The sequence below is a fragment of the Metopolophium dirhodum genome, chromosome 5 (genome assembly GCF_019925205.1).
Source record: "Metopolophium dirhodum isolate CAU chromosome 5, ASM1992520v1, whole genome shotgun sequence".
NCBI classification, from domain to species: Eukaryota; Metazoa; Arthropoda; class Insecta; order Hemiptera; family Aphididae; genus Metopolophium; species Metopolophium dirhodum.
Window position 1 is genome coordinate 22,022,855 of NC_083564.1, and position 21,892 is coordinate 22,044,746.

General features: G+C 34.1%; 1 protein-coding gene across 1 annotated transcript in view; it reads left to right on the forward strand.

Moving 5' to 3' along the window:
* Positions 1–18,271: 18,271 nt before the first annotated feature.
* LOC132944403 (zwei Ig domain protein zig-8-like) overlaps positions 18,272–21,892 on the forward strand; it is a 585,143-nt gene continuing 581,522 nt past the window's right edge. The window contains exon 1 of the mRNA XM_061013722.1: positions 18,272–19,166. The gene's annotated coding sequence lies outside the window, so the exon portion shown is untranslated. The remainder of the gene's footprint in view (positions 19,167–21,892) is intronic.

Genomic DNA, 21,892 nt, shown 5'->3' on the forward strand with positions numbered 1-21,892 from the left:
AATATAATATTAATAATATAGGGGCCACAGGCGAATTATTGCACATCTCAGTTAGACACTGACATCGACTTGCCCACGAATTGAGGTACACTTAAACCGAAATACATTGTGCACCGTATTTTATATAATATTATGTAAATTTTTTTCCGGGGAAATTGGGTATTGCAGCTGCTGGTGTATTTTAAATATTTTTGAATACTTGTTTAGTATATTTTTTTTTTCGCTCATATTAATAAAAATACGACTTACCCTGGCTTAAGGACCTGCGCTTTTTATTCCAGGAAATCGTCGAAACTCCGTGGTTGTGCATTTATACCAAAATAAAATCATAGTTATAAATTTTAGTTGCGCAAATTCGTCGTGGAAGATCCATCCGTCCACCCAACCGATCAACACAGGCGTTTTGCAACTCTCCCTATCCTAAATCGAGGCCCTTCGCAAGGATAATGTGGCACATTATGACGTGGGTCTTGCCTTGACGTCCAACCTCCCTCGGCTCGCATGTAATCCTCGGGAGACTGGGCGATGAGGTCCTTCAGACCCGGAAATGACGAGACTTACAGACATAATATAATATGCGTACATCCATAGGACTTGTTCTCCGCTGCAGGAATTCAGTAGAACCACGCACCACGTAATTAATACGTATTAACGACGACGACGAAACGAAGACGGTCTCGTAAAAAAATTCGACGGATTCGTTGACGTGGAGATGAATTCCAACGACGACCGCGTTTTCATCTGTCAGACTGACAAACAGAAAGACAGACATCGGAAATCATCGTGCGGTTATCCGATCACTATAGTACAGAACATGTTGTGCACAACGTGGACGGCGATCTACGAATTTATACCACGGTCGAGGTAACTGTCGTTCGCTTGCAATAATATGGTCGTTACTCGCTAGGGGGGGGGGAGAACATTCTCAGTCAGTCGTTTTTAAAAGACAACTGCAGTAGTTACGGTCTCCGATAATTTTCTCTGAGTAAGTCCGTAAGTCTATAGTGCCCTTCGCCGTTTGCGATACTCGACCAGCGAACAATTGTAATCGATTTGCGTTTTACACGTATATATTTCATAATCGGACAACAGCTGCTGATATATTCTAAAAATGATTCAGTCAGAAAAAGTTTGGATATATTATAATCGTGGGCGGAAGGTCTATAATTTAATATTTTGATTTTTGAATATAGGTCAAAATATCCACGGACAACATATTCAATTTTGAAAATAATATAGAAAAACGTTTTTATTAATAAAATGTTAAAATGTAAAATAATACAGTTACGTAGAGTAGTAGATATTACAAAATTTTTAATACAAATGATCTTAAATATTTTCTAATATTATTAGCCCAAATATTAATTTATAATAGTATTTATAGTATTTTTCAAAAAATTTTGTCGTGTATAGAAAATGCTAACATACCAAGTAAAAATGTCACGTATCTCATTTGTTTTAGAGTTACGAAAACCAAAATCAATTTTACTAACTATAGATTCACTTTGCCATCAAACAAGATACTGTAAAAAAAAAATCGAAGCAGTTTTATTGTCTGGCGACAGACACAAAAATTAAAAAATTAAAAAAAAACACACACACACATCATTGTAAAATCAATACATTCATCGCTCCGCTCAAAATCTAAAATAGTAACAACTAACAGAATACTTGTTTATTTTTGTTCGGAATAATACTATTGTCAAAGGCTAATGTATGTTACCTGCCCCCCTTTTTTTTTTATCTTTGCCGTTGTATCATTTCTCATTACTATTATTACTTTGAACCGTTACACAGTGATTGTTGCCTACTTTTGTTAATTTATGTTTGGTCTGCGTCTGCGGAGGGGGCAATTAATAAAGGTAAATATTATAATAAATACGTAGTGTTCCGTATGTACACACCAATAGCGGCGGCGGCGGCGGCGGCGTAGGTAGACAGGTGGAGGTACTCCATAACATTTTACAGAGTTCAAATTTATCGCAATAACAATTATTATTATCATACGATGTTATGTTGTCGAAAGACTCGGGAGAATATCATTATAATTTGTGTTTAATATTGTGGAAAAATGTAAGCAAATGCTCGAATAAAATATAATATTATAAACACAAATACGCGTAGGTATTGTTGTTACTGCTATTTATTATAATTATTGTGATGTTTCCACGGACTCGAAAAGAAAACGCACCGTCGTATAAGATATATAGGTAGGTAGGAAGGTAGGTAGGTAGGTAGGTAGGTAGGTAGGTAGGTAAGTAGGTAGGTAGGTAGGTAGGTAGGTAGGTATTATAACGCGAATATGATAATTATTATTCGTCATTTGATGTCGAGCTAGAGCCGCACGACCGAGACGAGACGAGACGAATTCTCTTGAAAATGTTCTCGGAAAATCCGAAACGCACGAGGCGAAATTCTCCGAATACCTGACTTCATATTCGCTACAAAAGCGAGCGTGGTTTTTTACGTACCTTATGATGTTATTTTCCCGTGCGCTTTTCACTTTTGGCGTCTCGTCGTCGGCACGGATCGTTTGTCTTTTGTCGTGACATTAGTCGACCCACACTTACACGGCGGCACGGCACTTCACCGTAATATTATATAACGTCGCACGGTGTACATTATTGTACGTAATATTATTATTATCCAACGACCCTGTGGGTCTGTGGGTCGCGCCGAATGCAAAAAGAAAATAGCGCCTTGAAAAGCGCACATAGGCAATGCAACACGCGAGGACCAGCCGGGCGTAATTGCGGGAAGCGACACGAAGGACCTACGAAGGAAAAAATTCTCGAGAAAGCATAGCGAATTTCTAGTCAAACAATGAAGTTTGAAAACACAATCATCTAATTGGAAATTTCGCGAAAACGTGCGTGCTGTATTTTTCAAACCGTTTTGAACATCATCAACAGAGTTACAGCCGAAATTTAACGAGAAATGATTATTGTAGCGTATTTTCGAAACGTTATTAGATAACTGAGCGCGCACTTTGTGGTCCATAAAAAAATGACGACTTTTAAAAAAAATTGTGATTGTTCGACTCCTTTTGGGTGTAACTCGGTGCAGTGAGTGCAACTCAGCCACCTTGCAGGTAAGCAATCCGATAACGGAGATGAGGAGCTATAATATTGCAACCTGAGTGGTGCCTTGTGTGAAAATTCGATTTGATGCATGGTTGTACCTGATCTGTCCGAGTAACCAATGGTAACAAATAATAAATAAATACTATTTATACTAATTATTTCGTAAATATAACATTTATGAACAAACTTTTCCACCGTAAATCTCAAAATCCCTGTATGAACACCTCCTCGGGTTCCCATTGGTCGTAGCGTGATGCTATACAGCCTATAGCCTTCCTCGATAAACTATCCAACACAAAAATAATTTTTCAGTTCGAACCAGTAGTTATCTTGACATTAGCGTGTTCAACCAAACAAACTCTTTAGCTTTATAATCTTAGTACCCATAGATTGTTCCCCAAAGTCCACATTACAATGAACTCTCCGACACCAATTGCAACCAATATACAAAAAATTAAATAAAATACTAATTTCTACTACTATTGTATTATAATCTGCAACCAATGGGCAACCTTTTATAAACATATAAACTTGTTTTATAAAAAAAAAATTGTAAAACCAATTTGTTACCGAAACAAGAAGGTATCGACAAAAAATGAGTGATATCCCAACAAAAACACTCAGTTTCAAGTAAAAAAAAACTGTTCTAAAAGTTGTTATATCATTTTATAGCTGAACCATAGATATCATTTATGTTAAAACAATCTGCTAAATAATTAAACTTAAGTTAAAAAAAAATTAAAAATACTATAGCAAAATGCGTACATAATAATATTATAGTCTTCTATCATTGAAATAGGCAGTGTATTACAAATCAAGGGTTTTAAAGTCGCCAAGCTAAGTTCAATTAATTAGCAGACTATATTTTAACATGTTAAATGATAGTTCAAAGACTCAAATTCTTATAAAACGATATCACAACTTTTAGAGTAGTTTTTTTATGCTTAGTGTTCGTTTTTCACATGGAGTTTGGTGGAGTGTTTTTTTTGGGGGGATAATATAATGTACAATGTATAATGTATAATACGCGTAAAATTTTCCGACGGAGCAAACATATTTTATTACCCGGTCACCGGTCATGCCACTTCACTATATTACCAGATATCCATTCTCTTATATCCATTCGATATTCGATAAATACAGAATAACAATGCATCGACGTTTTTACTCGAGTGTTCTCTACGCCAGATTATGAAATTATTTAAAATGCAAATCGCTCGTTAAGAATGGAAAGTTGACGCTGGGCTCGCCGAAAAACACGAGGGTGAATAAATAAGGGCAGAACAATGTATAATGCGATGGGATTACGTTTTCCGACAAAAGTATCTCGAAAAATCTATAGGTTACTTACTCCGAGCTCGAACCGATTCGGTTAGTGATTGAATTGCGTTAACAACCGTTCCGTTTATCAATAATATAAATATTATAATATCACCTAACTTTGGTGGGTATAAACGAAGTTCACCAAAAATATACAGCAAGTACATGTAAGGACCTATACGGGATACGGTCGGCCGAAATTCACATCAACGTGATGGTATTATACCCACGAGAAAGCCCATACCCTATTTACGAGTATTATTTTTAAATTGTCCGCCAATGACTGCCATGTATTGGGTAATTCACCGAGCACTCTCGCTCCTACTCCATCCTATTTATTTCAAACATTTATTTTGATTCTGGTTTTCGGAATTTTTCGGCAAACTTTATGACCACTTATACAAATGCTCAGAATTGTTATATGCCATTTAATGAGTGCCACGTGGAACAATAAAATCTAAAATGAAGACTATTTCATTGCACGAAACATTTATATATAATATAAAAGCCGAAAACCACTCACTCACTCACTCATCGCTCCATCTCAAAAACTTCAAAACGTACGAACATGAAATACCGGTTCTTCTGACGATCTAGATGTGCAAAGGATTTTCAGATATTCGAATTTTAAACAGGGATCTTGATACTCACTGTGGAAACTGAAAAAATGTTTTTTTATAATAATGGTTGCCATTGGTCTCAGATTATGATAGTAGTATTGTAGAAATATTATATTATTATTTTATTTTTATTTCGCATATAAAAAAATGGTCGCCATCGGTTTACTCGGACACACCAGCTTCTAGCATGCATCAAATAATCGCTTTTACGTGGACTCGATTAGAAAAACCATATCTCAAAACCAAATCTCCCTATGTATATATGGCTTGTACACTAAAAAAACTGCCCAATTGAATTTGACGAAAATCTCAGAGATTATTTTTTAGAGATCTTAGAAAAGTTTAGTAAGCAATTTAAATCATTTAAAAAAAAAAAAAAATACCAAGTGCTAAATCCAATCCGCGACTTGCGGTAACCCATCTAGGTCAAATTATTTCACAAAGCTATAGGTACACTGACGCCAAATTGCCCGTGAACTGAGGTACACTAAAACCGAGATACACCTAAAATTATAGCGTGTATGGTATATTATGGTATATATCTTATGATTCGCCACAAAAATAAAACTCCGCGTGGACGAAGCCAGGATGTTCAGCTAGTTTAATTATATAATAATATGTAATATTTAGACTTAAATAGTCATACAGGTACGTATATTATAAGGTACCGATAATTTTAACAAGTTAATTATTATTATTGTAATATACTTATTATTTATTGTAATTATTAATAACTTATTGTAAGTATAAAAATATACACCTATATTCAAATCACAATAGTGCCCAAATCTTGTAGGCCCGTATTGCTATATAGTTATTACATACTACAGATCGCCGAAGCACGTCACACAGTCTAATACCTCAAATGCTATTGTCGTTAAAATTTTGATTTAAATAATATAGGCAATTATCGATATAAAAAAAAAAAAACTCAACCACTTGTAAAATTTACAGTAAAGAGGGGCGTTTGAAAAATAGCACTGTATCCACAGGACTTTCCTTAAATAACATAAAAATCCGAGTGTTTGAAATCAACTTCAGACCGAGGTATGCATTTATAAAGTCCAAAAACATGACTTTAAATAAATTTGCACAATCAAGGGATACGAATGGGGGACGGGCATCCTTAGTAAACAACCCGGAATAATTACAATATTTATACGGAGACCGAAATATTAATAAAAATAATTTCACTACGATGTTGTATTGCTGCGACGTGTGCGTTTCGTTCTGCCATAGAAATGCGTCGTTACAGAATAATCCAACATCACACTGCGCCAAATATTAATATGCATGTGTTTCGGCTGATGCGATCGTGTATAGTTCTCATTGTTCAGGCGTATAAATAGAATATTATATCATATTTTCATCGATTTGTTTGATGTGCTGTTCCTATTTATAGCTAACGTTATATAACGTTGCACGCTATACCTACTATTATATAGGTAGAAAACCGCCGTGCGCGACAATAACGCGAACGCATAATAATTTCGGATTCATATAAAACACGTGAGCGCGTTATTAAATTGTTGATATAGTAATAATAAAGTCGAATGTTTACGACTTATGTTATTTACATGTTGTATAATATTATACAGGGTGATTTCTTAAGCACGTTCGCCCCAATGTTCTCCTTTAACAGGACATTTATTATTCAAATTGTGATTTTTAGCATTTTTGAGCGTACCGGCTAAAGATCATATTATATTCAAATTTTTGATATTTTTCTACTTCCCTTTTTTTTTAATGCAAATTATTTGGCGGACGATTTTCTTGAACATTTTGGTGTACCTAAATCAAAATTCCAATGTGTAGTTTCTGAGTTATTAAAAGGTTTAAACTAAGGATAGTAATCCTTAAAAATGATTTTATAAAAGTATAAGCTATAGTATGTAAATATATCTAATTATAGTATTATTATGCTTGGATTATTTTTACAAATTATTTATATTGATAGAAGAATATCATAGAAAGATACTAATGTGAATTTATAAAGTGGAAATCAACGGTCGACCACATATTTACCTTAATACAAACATTGGAAAAATATTATGACTTCAGTAAGGACCTTTTTTTTTTTTAAAGGTTTACAGGCTTCAACAGCTATGGTTATTAGCCGACAGTGACAAAAAAAAAAAAATATATAAAATAAAAATAAAAAGTATAGGTAACATTATTAGATTAGATTACAGTAGTTATAGGTTGAATTGACATATTTGATTAAAGGTTATTTAAGTAAGTTTACAATTATATATGGGCTTAGTTTATATTTTATTAATAAGTTTGTCTTTGGTGATGAATTGGATGATTTTTTGAGTAGATTCTTCGTTGAGGGCTTCTTTGATGTTGGGAGGGAGGTTGAGGAGTGTGCGAGTTGGCTCGTATATTGGGCATTCTTCGAAAATATGTCTTATAGTGATGCGAGTTTGGCATGTGTTGCATATAGGGGGTTGGTCTTTGCTGATAAGGAAGGAGTGTGTTAGAAACGTGTGACCGATTCTGATGCGAGTGATGGCAATATTTTGACGTCGGCTGAGGTTCAGGGGAGTATACCATTGTTTAATTGAACTTTTTATGTACTTTAGTTTGTTTGTTGGGGGGATGAAGTCCCAGATGTGTTGCCATGACTTGAGGGTTTTGTGTCTAATTGATGTGAAAATGTCGTTGGAAGATATTTTATCAATGGTGATGTCGTGTACGTTTTGACTAGCTAAGGAGGCTGCTTCGTCGGCCATTTCGTTTCCTTTTATGCCTACATGGGAAGGTACCCACATGAAGTCAATATTTTTTTGGGTGTTTATTAGTTCCGATTGAGTTGTTTGGGTAATTTCGTTTTTTGGCCACGGGTTTTTTAGGGCTGTTAGGACGCTGAGAGAATCACTTATAATCAAAAAGTTATTTGTTGGAAGTGAGTTTGCTAATTTTATTGCTTCAAGAATTGCAAAGTTTTCAGCGGTGAATATGTTTGTGAATAAGGACCTTTATAATACCCAATTTGTTGATTGTAAACAATATTCTTGTAGTGTAAATAGATGGGAACTATGGAAAGCAATGATACATTTTGCAATCCCACAAAAATATGTAAATTTATTAAAACTGTGTAATGACAAGAAGTTACTTAAGTACGATACAAAAAGTATCACCAACCTTTGAGGTCAATTTAAAATTGCAGCAGGCAGAAACTTTATCCCACCGAATCTGTTCAACTTATGACTAGAAAAAGTTATACGAGAATCGTATGATGACCGAAGGATGGAAGTAATCGGAGAAGAAATTGTTTTGGCATATGCTGATGACATAGTAGTTCTTTAATGGAATACACGTGAGGAAGTTCTTTACTCGCTCTCTAAACTGATAGAATTCAGCAAAAAACGTGGGTTTATACTTTATGTATCAACGAAGAAAATACCGAATTTATGGTTCTATCTAGAAGTAATGCATACCAATCTAACTTCGAGCTGACAAGTATGAGTCTTGAAAATGTGGAGAACTTTAAATGCTTAGATGTCTACTTAACCCATTACCGTAGACATAATATAATTATCCTTAGGCAGTACACTAAGATATTATATAACTTAAAAGCTACTCTCTTGAATTTTGCTTTAGATACATCGAAATTCTCAAAAAAAAAGTATAATATCTGCTGAATAATAAAAGTGAAAAAGGGCAGGGGGGTTCCTATTTGAGAATCAGAAGTTTTTATTGTCACAGGATCATCTTCAAGTGGTACAAAATATATCAAGTATTCGAAATAAAGGTCTTCAAGTGTATTTAAAAATTCCTAACATCAGAATTTAAACGTACGAATGACTTAGCCATAAAAATAGGGATAGCACTGAGCATAATTAAAAATTCACCCTGTATAGTGTACGTACATTTGTTACAGTGAATATTGGAAATTCTGGCAATGTAGGCAATGATTGGGCGATGTCAGTACCTAATATTAGAGAACACCATAATTATTGTCATTTTTCGTCGGTATAATTATGTTATATTTCTGTAATTGTCCGATGAAAGGATATGATATCAATGTCATTATACTGTCAGCATTCTCTAAGCTGATAATCGATTTATCAATCATGAAACTTAATATTATCTTTTAGGGTCTATTACCTTGTTTTTATAGAGTCAGAGACGTGTGAATTAAAAAAACTAGTTTTTACGAACAAACGGATAAGGATGGAGTTTCGAGATCAACAAATAATACTGGTACCAGCAAATTTAGCGATTTTTTTTTTTTAAATTGTAACGTATTTTTATATGAAATATACAATCTGGGGGCACAATAAGAATATGGGCTTAAATTACGTGAACATGAAGGAGATTGTTGAAAGAAGTCACCCAGTAGTGACACTTCCTATTGACTTGACTAACTACTTTTTTTAACCGTTCATTTTTTTTTCTTTAATTATAATTAGTTGTTTAGGAGATCTCTGCACCATGTTCTTTTTAGTCATAGATGAGGATTACCAGGAATTTCGTTTGATGCTAATTCATGGATTAAAGGATTTGTGTGGGTTATGAGACCATCATGAAAACGCTTATAGAAGTATTTTGCTTTTTCTTGGAAGTAATAACTAAAGAGTATAACTTATAATAACACATAATACCTACATGAGTTATTGTGTTCATTATAAGCAGGTACATGATTTTGTAGATTCAAGTATTCTTCGGTAGTTACTAATTTGAGCAATATTTTAATAAATAAATAACATTTTTCCCACATTTTAGTGATTGTATGTATCGTCTAGGTTATGTCCGCACTGCCTGACCCAATTAGCTATTGTCAACAATTACTAGTCATTACTAATATTGATTGATTACTGACATTGACAGTAATATATTATTTAAAGTATAATATGTATCTATGTAAATATTATACTATACTATTAGTAGTGTTCGGACTTATCTAGATAAATGTATCTAGATGAATATCTAGATAATTATTTGTTCATCTTTTATCTTATCTAGATAAATAGTTCCAAGTTATCTAAATGTTCATATTAGATACATTTTTTATTGATAAAAATCGTGAAATTGTACAAACGCATTTTTAAATATTTATACAGATTCTCAAACAAAGTTTATGGTTTATAAGTAATGTAATTATTTTTATTTACATCATTATTATTATTACGTTCCTAGTGTCCACTAAAATATACCTAAATTTAAAACCATTTAAAAAATAATTGTATAATCTTTTTTTTATCTAGATAAAAAAGTATTTATCTTTATCTTTATCTAGATAAATATTAGTTAAGTTATCTTTTATATATATCTAGATACATTTGAGTTGCATTATCTTTATCTTTATCTAGATAAAAAAATACTTATCTAATCCGAACACTGACTATTAGTATACCATTATGTGTGATAATCCACTTGTAAATTGTACCACTGACATCGTCATCTCTATCAATCTTGGAGCATTTGCAGTATTTGCTTATGTATATGACTTTTTCCACTTTCTGGTGTACCATGGTTTAATATTTCTAATCTGACACGAATAATACTATGCGGAGGTCCAGAGGGCCATTCTCAAATCAATCGAAAAGATCAGTCGAATAGCTCTTCTCGATCTTTGATTTTCTATCAAAAAAGTCTATTTGATTGCTAGTTTCCGATCGAGTGCATTCTCAGACAGTGATCGAATATTGTAAACCGTAAATATTATTTTCGATAGGTTTTTCGATTATCGATTCACTTATCACTAAAAACAGTTGTTATTCCATGAAATAAAACATTTATCGGCTATATTTTGATCTTACAAGTTTTCACTTATTAGTTTATTGCTAGTAGCTAGTTTTAAATTATTAATAGTATTAATAGCTACTACATTCAACATAGAGTACATTTATAGTTAGTAATTATAAATCCTCAAAAAAAGTTTACGGAGAAATCACTTACATTATTTATACAAAAACATTCAGAGCTACTAAAGGGCAAGTTTAGCCCATCGTTTACTTATAAACATTGTAAGGACTTAATAGGCAGTACTGCATTTAGGCATTTTGCGTCCCAGTGCAAGAATACGATTACTAAAATAATTCTCCTCTACAAATTTTATAATAGGTATTTTTATTGAAAACCGCTTCAATAAGCCGTATTACTCGAATTACGAAACTATGTTTTTACGCCATATTTTGATCACTAATGCGCCCTTAAAGAACTATCATTACTAGATGCATATTAAAACGCTGATAGCTATATATAGTGCTATAAATACATTACTCTTTTAATTTCAAACAGCATAATTCATATAATATAATATGATATTATCTATGTTATTGAAATAATTTAAATTTTAAAATGCTTAATAATTCACAAGGAAACAAATTCCGACCACAAAAATACTGGCATTCAGGGCAGTTGTAGCCAATACCCTCCCCCTAAATTCGGCCCTGCAAATAGGCGATGAGCTAAATTCTATAGTTAGTGCGACAAAAGAACCATCAAAGTAGAAAAAAATAAAAAAATACTCGTTACCTGGGTACCTATTATTTTATACCTAATTAGTTTTTAATTTTAGTGAGCATGATTATTGAAAATATAGGTAATATTAAACAGATTAATTAATATTGATTGCTAATAGGTAAATAGTGTTTAATTATACACACTAGGTAGTAGGTACCTAAACACTTTGAAAAAAACAAACAACAAAGTATAACAAATATGAAACAGGTAAATACCGTCGTAAATAGTACAGGTAAATCGTTTTTACACACTTCAGGTACCTAGCTGCTGTAAAAATACCACAACGCAAACAAAATTATAAAATTATTGTATTGTACATTATATCTAGTACCTATCATGACGTATTATCAGTCTAAAACAAGTTTACGATCGATAAATAGTAGTCGAAACTAGAAATCGAATACTACGGTCGAAACGCCCATCGAAAACGGTTTGAGAATGCGGATTTTTGAATTGGTTGTAAATGTATCCGCTTTCGACCAAATTTTGATCGAAAACCCTTTTCGATTGATTTGAGAATATGCCCCCAGGTTCGGGTTTCATCGGAAAAGCCCTCTTAAAAAGCAATTATAATATAGTCTCAGGCTCTCAAAATGCGATTAAAATAAAAGTCAAGTCCTAATAATAATGTCATCAACAATATAGGAATTATTATTGTCGGCCACGCGAACCATTAAAATCATAATCATAATATACGCGGACGGGATCGGTACGATTGATAGTTGAAATGTAAGTTAGTATTATCGGTTTTCAGTATTTTTCACCAAAATATCATTGAAAATCATGTTAAATAGAAAATCGAGGAGAGTATCCAAATTTATAATTAATAGTTTTTAAAAAAAGACTTATCATTGCTTCAGCGTCCACTGCAAGGTTATATCATTAGCTTACAATTATTTAAATAGTTCCGACTTGGGCTATTTAGATATAAGGAGTAGTGATATTTACATTATACCATTAAATGCATCTCTACAAATAAATCAAAATTCTTTATTAAGATTTGCCCTTCATAAGGATTTATCAATGCGCCTCCGATGCGATATAACAGGTGTAGAGGTGCAGATGTGATGATATAATATTACCGCAGCGTTTCCACGTGGAAACACTCGCGATGTGTCAGCGCAGAATTTTTCAATTTTAACAGTGTATTATAAAATTGTGTTCAACGGGATACTAAAAAAAAATAAAATCTACTTTTGTAATTAATAATATTATGTTATTGGTGTGTGGCGGTGTGATGGATCGTAGCCATAATCAGTAACTTTTGAGCTAAACGAGATGGGTCTCTCCCTGCTAAAATATCGTTTAATCATAACATATATATGTACTGTTGTTTTGTCTATATAGAACGCTTTGAAATACTCTCAATTTCAGTAGATATAAACTTTTTTTATAATCCGAAAACTACACGATGACAAATGCATAGTAGGTCCCTACATTTTTATCTTGAGTTTTTAGTTGCGTATTGTATTAATTAGTTCTTTCTTTGCGATCTAATAACACGTTTTCAGATGGGTTCATAATAGAACTAGCTTATTTTCATAATGTTTTTTTTTTTTTTTGTAGCTATTGAATATACAGAATCAACAAAAATATATTGTGGTAGAAAATCAGTGGGAGTTCCGTCTCATTCGGGCCTAAGCTCAAAAACAAGTTGAGCATAAAAATCCAAATAATATTTAGCATTCGAAATGATATTGAGAGTGCAAAGAGAATTTCAAAGTTCGAAAGTATATGAGAAATAATTTATAATGCAAAAAAGGGGTTAACTGTAAAAAAAAAATTGTGCTGCCCATATGCGTGCAACTTAAATACTCACATAACAAAATAAACCAATATTGCACGGGCATGAGTAATCTTTGGTACCTATCTCGATGAACAAAAAAATCACGTTTAAAATTATTATAGAACTGTTGAGATATTAATGGTGACCCAGTTATCGAAAACGCATTGTATTACGAGTATATAATATAGATTTATACAGCTCAGTGGTTCTGAACCTTTTTAAAGCTGCCACCCTCCTGAGAATCCAAATATTTTATATCAACCCTTTTATCAAATAAGTGGTGTGGGGGAGCAGCTGATTTGAAAAATAAAAACACATTTTATAACGACCGTTGAAGAGTAAATAATAAAAATGTAATATTTGAACAATACCTAGGTATGTTTATTTAAAGATTACAAAAAAGCGACAAAAATTAATTTAATTTTGATTAGTGAGATGGTTGTGCTCTGCGGTCTGGAGCTATAGTTTTCATGTAAGGTTCAATATATGCTAGTGAGACAAAAGCGCAAGTCTCCTATCTTAACGGTATCCAGTCGATTTATCTTTTTCATAATTAGATCCATCACAGCACTGAATCCTCGCTCGAGGATTACCTATAGATATCTGAGGATATATTTACTTGTGAGAAATTTATCGAAAACAATCATATTATATGAACAATCGTACGTCGTTCAGCGCATTGTATAATGTACATGTACATATATTTCAGTAAAATACAGTTTTAATGTAAAAAACATATTCACCGCCCCCACATAACTCCATCACCCCCCCCCCCCCCAGGGGGCGATATCGCACACTTCGAGGACCATTGATTAGATCCGATTGTTTATACGTCGCGGTCGCCACTGGTTGCTCGAAGAATCGTGAGATATGCGCATACGATTCTGGAAAACCATCAAAAGCGACAATAATACTACATTATAATAATAATAATAATAATAATAATGATATCAGATATAACAAAAAAAAGTGGTTAAGTGGATGTCGCTCTGCTGTACAGTAGGTTACAAGTGGGTCACTGTATAATAGATTGCATAAAATTTGAATTCAATGATATAATATCATTGTATACGAAAAATGATTCTGAACGGAGACGGTTCGTCAGTCTGGATATTGTATATTGTTAATATTTAGTATAGCCTGCAATTAAGTTTAATTTTTTAAATTCGCAACAATTTTTTATTCGTTTCAATGGTGATGAACAAAGCGTTAGAAATTAAAATCCCGTTTATAGCGGTTTTACGTCATTTTTTGGTGGTTTTTCCCGTGGAATTAAATAACTTTTGAGAATAATATGACCTCTCTAAAGTACCATATTGACGCAATTTGCTAAATGATAAGATACTATATGTTTAAATCGAAGCACTCCTATTCTGGTAGAAAAAAAAAAGGATAAAAAGAATAAAGAAATAAACACCACTGTAAAACCACTAACTTCCTCGCTCAGAATGTGTACGAATATTATCAAGTAGATTATATTATTATGTGGGTGAGATGAATAATAGAGGAAAGCGCTGTGGTTGAAATCACAAATCTCCACCGTTTCTCTTGTGCATTTCAAATCGGTTCGCTTTTCAAAGACGTCTCGCGCGTTAGATACCAAATAATGACTATAATAATAATAATAATAAATACTACATCAGCTATGAATTACGATTATCCTCGCACGCTCTCGACGTATAACATCATAATATTATATACTTAGGTATAGATAGATATAATAATAATAATAATAATAATAATAATAATATGATGTAGTGATAGTAATATCAAGGACACCGTTGTCGTGTGACGTGCCAAAAACACTTTGGTGGCAAAATATAAACAAATGAATAAATATCACTGATTAGAGCTGATTGTTTATACGTCGCGGTCGCCACTGGTTGCTCGAAGAATCGTGAAATATGCGCATACGATTCTGGAGAACCGTCAAAGGCGACGTTACTATTACATTATAACAATAATAAAAATAGTTAAAATAATAATACTTATAATGTAGTAATAATGTGTACGAATATTATAGCGTAGATTATAATTATATCATGTCGGTGAGACGAATAATAGAGGAAGGCGCGGTGATGGAAATCATGGGCGGAACTAGACAATTTTATTAGACTGGGCCACTTTTCCTGATCAATATTTAGACATGTAGACTTATGAACGGTATGGAAGGGTAATTTTTTTGAAAACCAATTCGTATATGATTTTTATTAAAAAATGCAAGTAATAATTATGTAAGTATATTGTAATATAATAGGCATAATATAGTGTTGAGATCATGTTGACAATAGTTTATGTTTATTTAATTAACGGAATACAGTCAAGCGTAGGTATGACATATTTTATAATTACCTAATAAATAATAATTTATACAATTCTGAAGACAATAGTGGTACTGAAATAACACTGCAGTGTTTATAGTTTTATGTTTTATTTAAATATTTAAAATTCCTAACCACAACCATTGCGCATTATATCCATTTAATATACTACCTATAGACATATAGTAGTACCGGCAGGTACCTAGCTACAACTGACTACTGTATATATTAAAACTGGGCGCGATTAGCCTGGGCCAAGGCCCAGTTGGCCCAGGCCGTGGTTCCGCTTATGATGGAAATCACAAATCTCTGCCCGAATTTGCGGTCTACCGTTTACCTTGTCGATTTCAAATCGGTTCGCTTTTCAAAGACTTCTCACGCGTTTGATACCAAATAATAATAATAATAAATACCGCATCAGCTATGATTATCCTGGCGCGCTATCAACTTAAAATATCATAATAGTATATAGGTAAGTGGTATAATAATACTATTATGATGTGACGGTAATAATATCAATGACACCGTTATCGTGTGACGTGCCAAAAAACACTTTGGAGACAAAATATAAACAAATTAATAAATATCACTGATTAGAGCTGATTGTTTATACGTCGCGGTCGCCACTGGTTGCTCGAAGAAACGCGAAATATACGCATACGATTCTGGAGAACCGTCAAAGGCGACGTTACTATTAAATTATAATATAATAATAATAATAATAATAATAATAGTAAAAATAATATCAATAATAGTAAAAATAATAATACTTATAATGTGTACGACTATTATCGCGTAGATTATATTATTATGTAGGTGAGACGGATAATAAAGGAAGGCATGGAAAATATCACAAATCTCTGCCCGAATTCGCGGTCTACCGTTTCTCTCGTCGATTTAAAATCGGTTCGCTTTTCAAAGACTTCTCACGCGTTCGATACCAAATAATAATAATAAATACCGCATCAGCTATGATTATCCTGGCGCGCCATCAACTTAAAATATCATAATAGTATATAGGTAAGTGGTATAATAATACTATTATGATGTGACGGTAATAATATCAATGATACCGTTATCGTGTGACGTGCCAAAAAACACTTTGGAGACAAAATATAAACAAATGAATAAATATCACTGGTTAGAGCTGATTGTTCATACGTCGCGGTCGCCACTGGTTGCTCGAAGAAACGCGAAATATGCGCACACGATTCTGGAGAACCGTCAAAGGCGACGTTACTATTAAATTATAATATAATAATAATAATAATAATAATAATAATAATAATAATAATAATAGTAAAAATAATATCAATAATAGTAAAAATAATAATACTTATAATGTGTACGACTATTATCGCGTAGATTATATTATTATGTAGGTGAGACGGATAATAAAGGAAGGCATGGAAAATATCACAAATCTCTGCCCGAATTCGCGGTCTACCGTTTCTCTCGTCGATTTCAAATCGGTTCGCTTTTCAAAGACTTCTCACGCGTTCGATACCAAATAATAATAATAAATACCGCATCAGCTATGATTATCCTGGCGCGCCATCAACTTAAAATATCATAATAGTATAATATAGGTAAGAGGTAAAATAATACTATTATGATGTGACGGTAATAATATCAATGACACCGTTATCGTGTGACGTGCCAAAAAACACTTTGGAAACAAAATATAAACAAATGAATAAATATCACTGGTTAGAGCTGATTGTTTATACGTCGCGGTCGCCACTGGTTGCTCGAAGAAACGCGAAATATGCGCATACGATTCTGGAGAACCGTCAAAGACTATTAAATTATAATATAATAATAATAATAATAATAACTACGTTAGGTATGCCATATAACAACGTTTGCGTTGGAGGGTTTTAGCGGTGTACGTTTACTAAAATCCTCTGAAATGTATCGCTCGGTGCGTATAATATACTTATTCACTCGATATACTGTACCTACATACGTTTAAATCATGTTTTATGGTTCACTGGAGACTGTTTATTGGCCAGCAAAATATACTAGTAAAAATAATATCAATAATAGTAAATATAATTATAAAAATAATAATACTTATAATGTTGTAAAAATGTGTACGAATATTATCGCGTAGATTATAATATTATTATGTAGGTGAGACGGGTAATAGAGGAAGGCATGGAAAACATCACAAATCTCTGCCCGAATTCGCGGTCTACCGTTTCTCTCGTCGATTTCAAATCGGTTCGCTTTGCAAAGACGTTGGATACCAAATAAAATAAAAATACTAACAAATACTGCGTCAGCTATGATTATCTCAACGTGTATTATCGTAACATTATATTATACACTCGGGCGGTATAGGTGGTATAATAATAATAATAATAATAATAATATTGTGATGTAGCGATGGTAATAATATCAATGACACAGTGTTATTGCCGTGTGACGTGCCAAAAAAAAAAACGCTTTGGCGGCAAAATATCATAAACAAATGAATAAAATATATACCAGCCTCGGAAAAAAAAAAAACAATCCGAACGCGTTTGTAAGTAGCCGATAATTGGCGGACGACCGGCGCCGGCGCCGACTCTTCTGGGCCGCCGCCGCCGCCGACGACGACTACGGCGACGCTCCGCGGCATCACCGACGCCGCCGCCGCCGCCGCCGCCGCCGCCACCAACGCCGCGCGACGGGCCAGCAGCTTGCCGGCGTCCGTCCCGAGTTTCCGTTGTGCGTCCGTCCCGTGCCGTCGCGAAAACCGCGTCCGCGACCGTCTCTGTTGGTGTTTTTCTTCTCCGGGAAAGTCCGCGAATAATAAAAAAAATTACCTACATCGCTGTCGTGTCGCGCGAACGGTCGAAAACGAGACCGGTGGCGGTATAAAAAAAATTATAGGTATTACATTGTTATAACGGACGAAAATAATATTCGTTTACTCTGCGAAATCGCACGCCGCTGAGCCGATCGCGCGCGTAATATATATATATATATAGACCGTGATTTATAATATAATTTAATAAATTGTCGTTTCCGATCGGATCGATCGTTGAATAATTTTAAGAATACCGTGCAGGACTCGCGCGTGTGTTCGTGGTGCGCGAGCAGTGGTCCGGGAGCAGTGTTAAATAATAATAATAATAATAATAAATAATATTATCGTATCGTTCTACTAAACGCAATATATTATCGTCGTAGTGTCGGTGTCGCGGTCGTGCGGGAGTGTGTGCGTGTGACCGTGCGATATGTCGGCCGACGAGATCCGTGTCCGCCGACGGCGCTGACGACGACGAAATCTCGCGAGACACCGACCGGTGGAAAATCGACGTCCGTCCGACCAGCGTTTCGCCGCACCGTTCGCGAATATTAATAACCAGTGATAACATTAGAGAACCGCCGCCGTTCTCGGTTCATACCGCGTGTGTTTTCTTTTGGTTTTTTTTAAATATTTGTTTTCTGACGATTGTGCTAACCCGAGAATATAACGATACAAGTCCGCGAGGATTTCACTGTTGCAGTAGCAGCAGCAGCCGACGACGACGACGAAGGATATCGTCAAATAATTCTCCGCTGTCCGACGGTAAGTGGTAACCGACAATCATTAATATTGTTATACATACCCATAATTGAACTGCGCGTAACTCAAAACAACGGTACATTCAGGGGCGTCTCTAGATACACAGTTAGGGGAGGGGGGGGGGGGGGGTCATAATTTTCAAAAAATGTTGATGATTTTTTTTTGGTGTTTAACGGGATAAGATTGTTTAGAAATACAGCTTGGGGGTGTGCCACAGTCACATCGGCTTGACAGCGATACCAAACCATAATAATTAAAATTCTACTACGAGGGGGGAGGGTAACACGCGAGACCGACGAGAATTTTTGTCTTCGCGGTCGCGCCCGGCAATTGTCTTTTCGATCCATTCGAATTTCGGTCGGGTTGGCCATTTGGTTTTCGGTTCGACGTGTGACCCCGTAACGGCGAACCGGAGTTGTGGTCGCGGTTAAGGGTTTTGGAAAGGGGGGTGGGAGGAGCACGTCATGCGTGACAAGTGATACAAACGTTTTGACGTGTCCAAAAAAATCGAAGAGGCTTATCTTATATATGTATTATGAGGTATGATACGACGTATGCGTTAACGGGTAGGTAAATAACGTTATAAAAAATTTAAACGATAATAATAATATAATATGTCATTGTTCGGAAAGGGGTCTGCGAACAATACAATAATTATACGCGTAACGCGGGTCTTAGATCGACGAGGTAAAGGTTTTTCCGAGTGCCCCCCCCCCACCCCCCGCGCATCGCTATTCAAACTCGCCATTCATACCGCTGTCTAGGTGGTTCAACAGTGCACCGAATTTCCTCGAAAACACACATTTTCCGGCCGACACACGGACACGATAATGATGTCCGTACGACGTGGCGCGAGTACCGTTCGAGTAAACTTCTACCACCCGAGCAAACTTCGACCGTCCGAGCAAAACAATATAATAATAATATTATAATAGAGCATCGACAGGCTATATTATACCGCAAGCACATCGCACGCGACCTGCGATCGTATATTGCAATTTTGTAATTTTGTTTTCGCCGCGTGGACGACAGTAAAATAATTGTCGCCCGCTAATATCCATCCAAAATATTTCCGTACGACCGAAATTGAATTGACGAAATAGCGTTCGCCTCGCTCCGGTCCAAATATTAGTAGCTAACATAATATATTATTACTATACGCAATTACATTAACGACTCACAAACACACAGCTTGGTACATAATATACAAAGCGTTTGTCAAGTTAATCATTAATTATTATATGGTACCGTAGTTTGCAGTTCTGCAGTCTATTAATACGGTCGAATTAAATACGAGTTAGGTATGCGCAAGATTTTAAGTTCTACGTATAGGTATTACCCGAGTCGAATACTCCGCGAGCCTTTTCAAACGGTTGTAATTATAATATTACTATTCAACTATAAATTCGGAAGGTATTTTTTTTTTGAAAATACGTGATATCGGGTAATGCATCATAGTCGCGGGTTGACTATGCGATTATATTATTTCGTAGAGCACACACATTTTTTACGTGACAAAAAATCAAATTTGCAAAATATTTTAACTATAACATTATTGTTATATCGTCGTATAGCCCGTATACTGAATTTAAATCATCGAAGTACACATAATAATATTTATCTGATCGACGGTGACACACACACATAGCAGGGTTATTTGCAGAGCACTTGAAATGTCTTTTGTTTTTCTAAAAATGTGTTCTCACATACGGCGAATGTTATTGTAGTCGAAACACATTTCATTTTCATAAATATTTTATACAATCATAACATAAAAGTGTACTTGCAATAAATGTAAAAATACCTACCTATGCATATATTATTATTATTATGTACCTATTGCGACTACCTACTACGGTTTAATATTGTAACAGTGCGATTTCACGAGGCACTATTATTATTCGCTATTACAATAGCATTATTATAAACGAACAACATGGTTTTACAATTTTTGATTTGCCAGTTAGAAATACAATATAATATTATCTAAAGATGTCTCTTATAATAGTGCCCTCATTAAAATTAACGAGAAAACAATGAGAGGACAAATTTATATTATTATACGAACACTCGGCCAACAAAATATTTTAATATTAGGCTACCTTGTATTGTATAAGCCAATAAACTTTTGTACATATATATATATATAAAATATAACTACTGTTGCCCCATAGAACAATATTTATTTGTTATGAATTTATGATATATTATTTACAGTACAATAATATAATATTTAAAAACAAAAATACATCACAATATTTCAATATATTTTGTATACATTTTAAACCTTTACACAAAGTAGGTACTTACACATTTTCCATTGTATGCTGCGACTGGCGTAATTTTCATAATAAAATACAATATTATGACGTACACTGTACAGAGATTGATTTTAGTTTCCATTTAAATTAGTAAATTGTTATTAAGTCTTATATTTTCTACTCTCAATCTAAAAGCAGTGGAAAGTTTACAAATCCGAAAGTGCATTACTTCTTTTTGAACTAACTTCATAAATAATAAAAGTCATCGAGAACTCTACTTTTATGTTTACGTTTTTTTTCCCTTAAAAGTTTTGAGACCTTTCCCTATTTTTTAAAACATTAACGATATTAATAATTTCCAAAATTGCAATGTACATTATTAAACCATGATAGGTATGTTCTTTTGATTAAACATAATATATTATGTTTGTTGAAAATTGGATATTTTGGGAATTTTTATTTAGAACT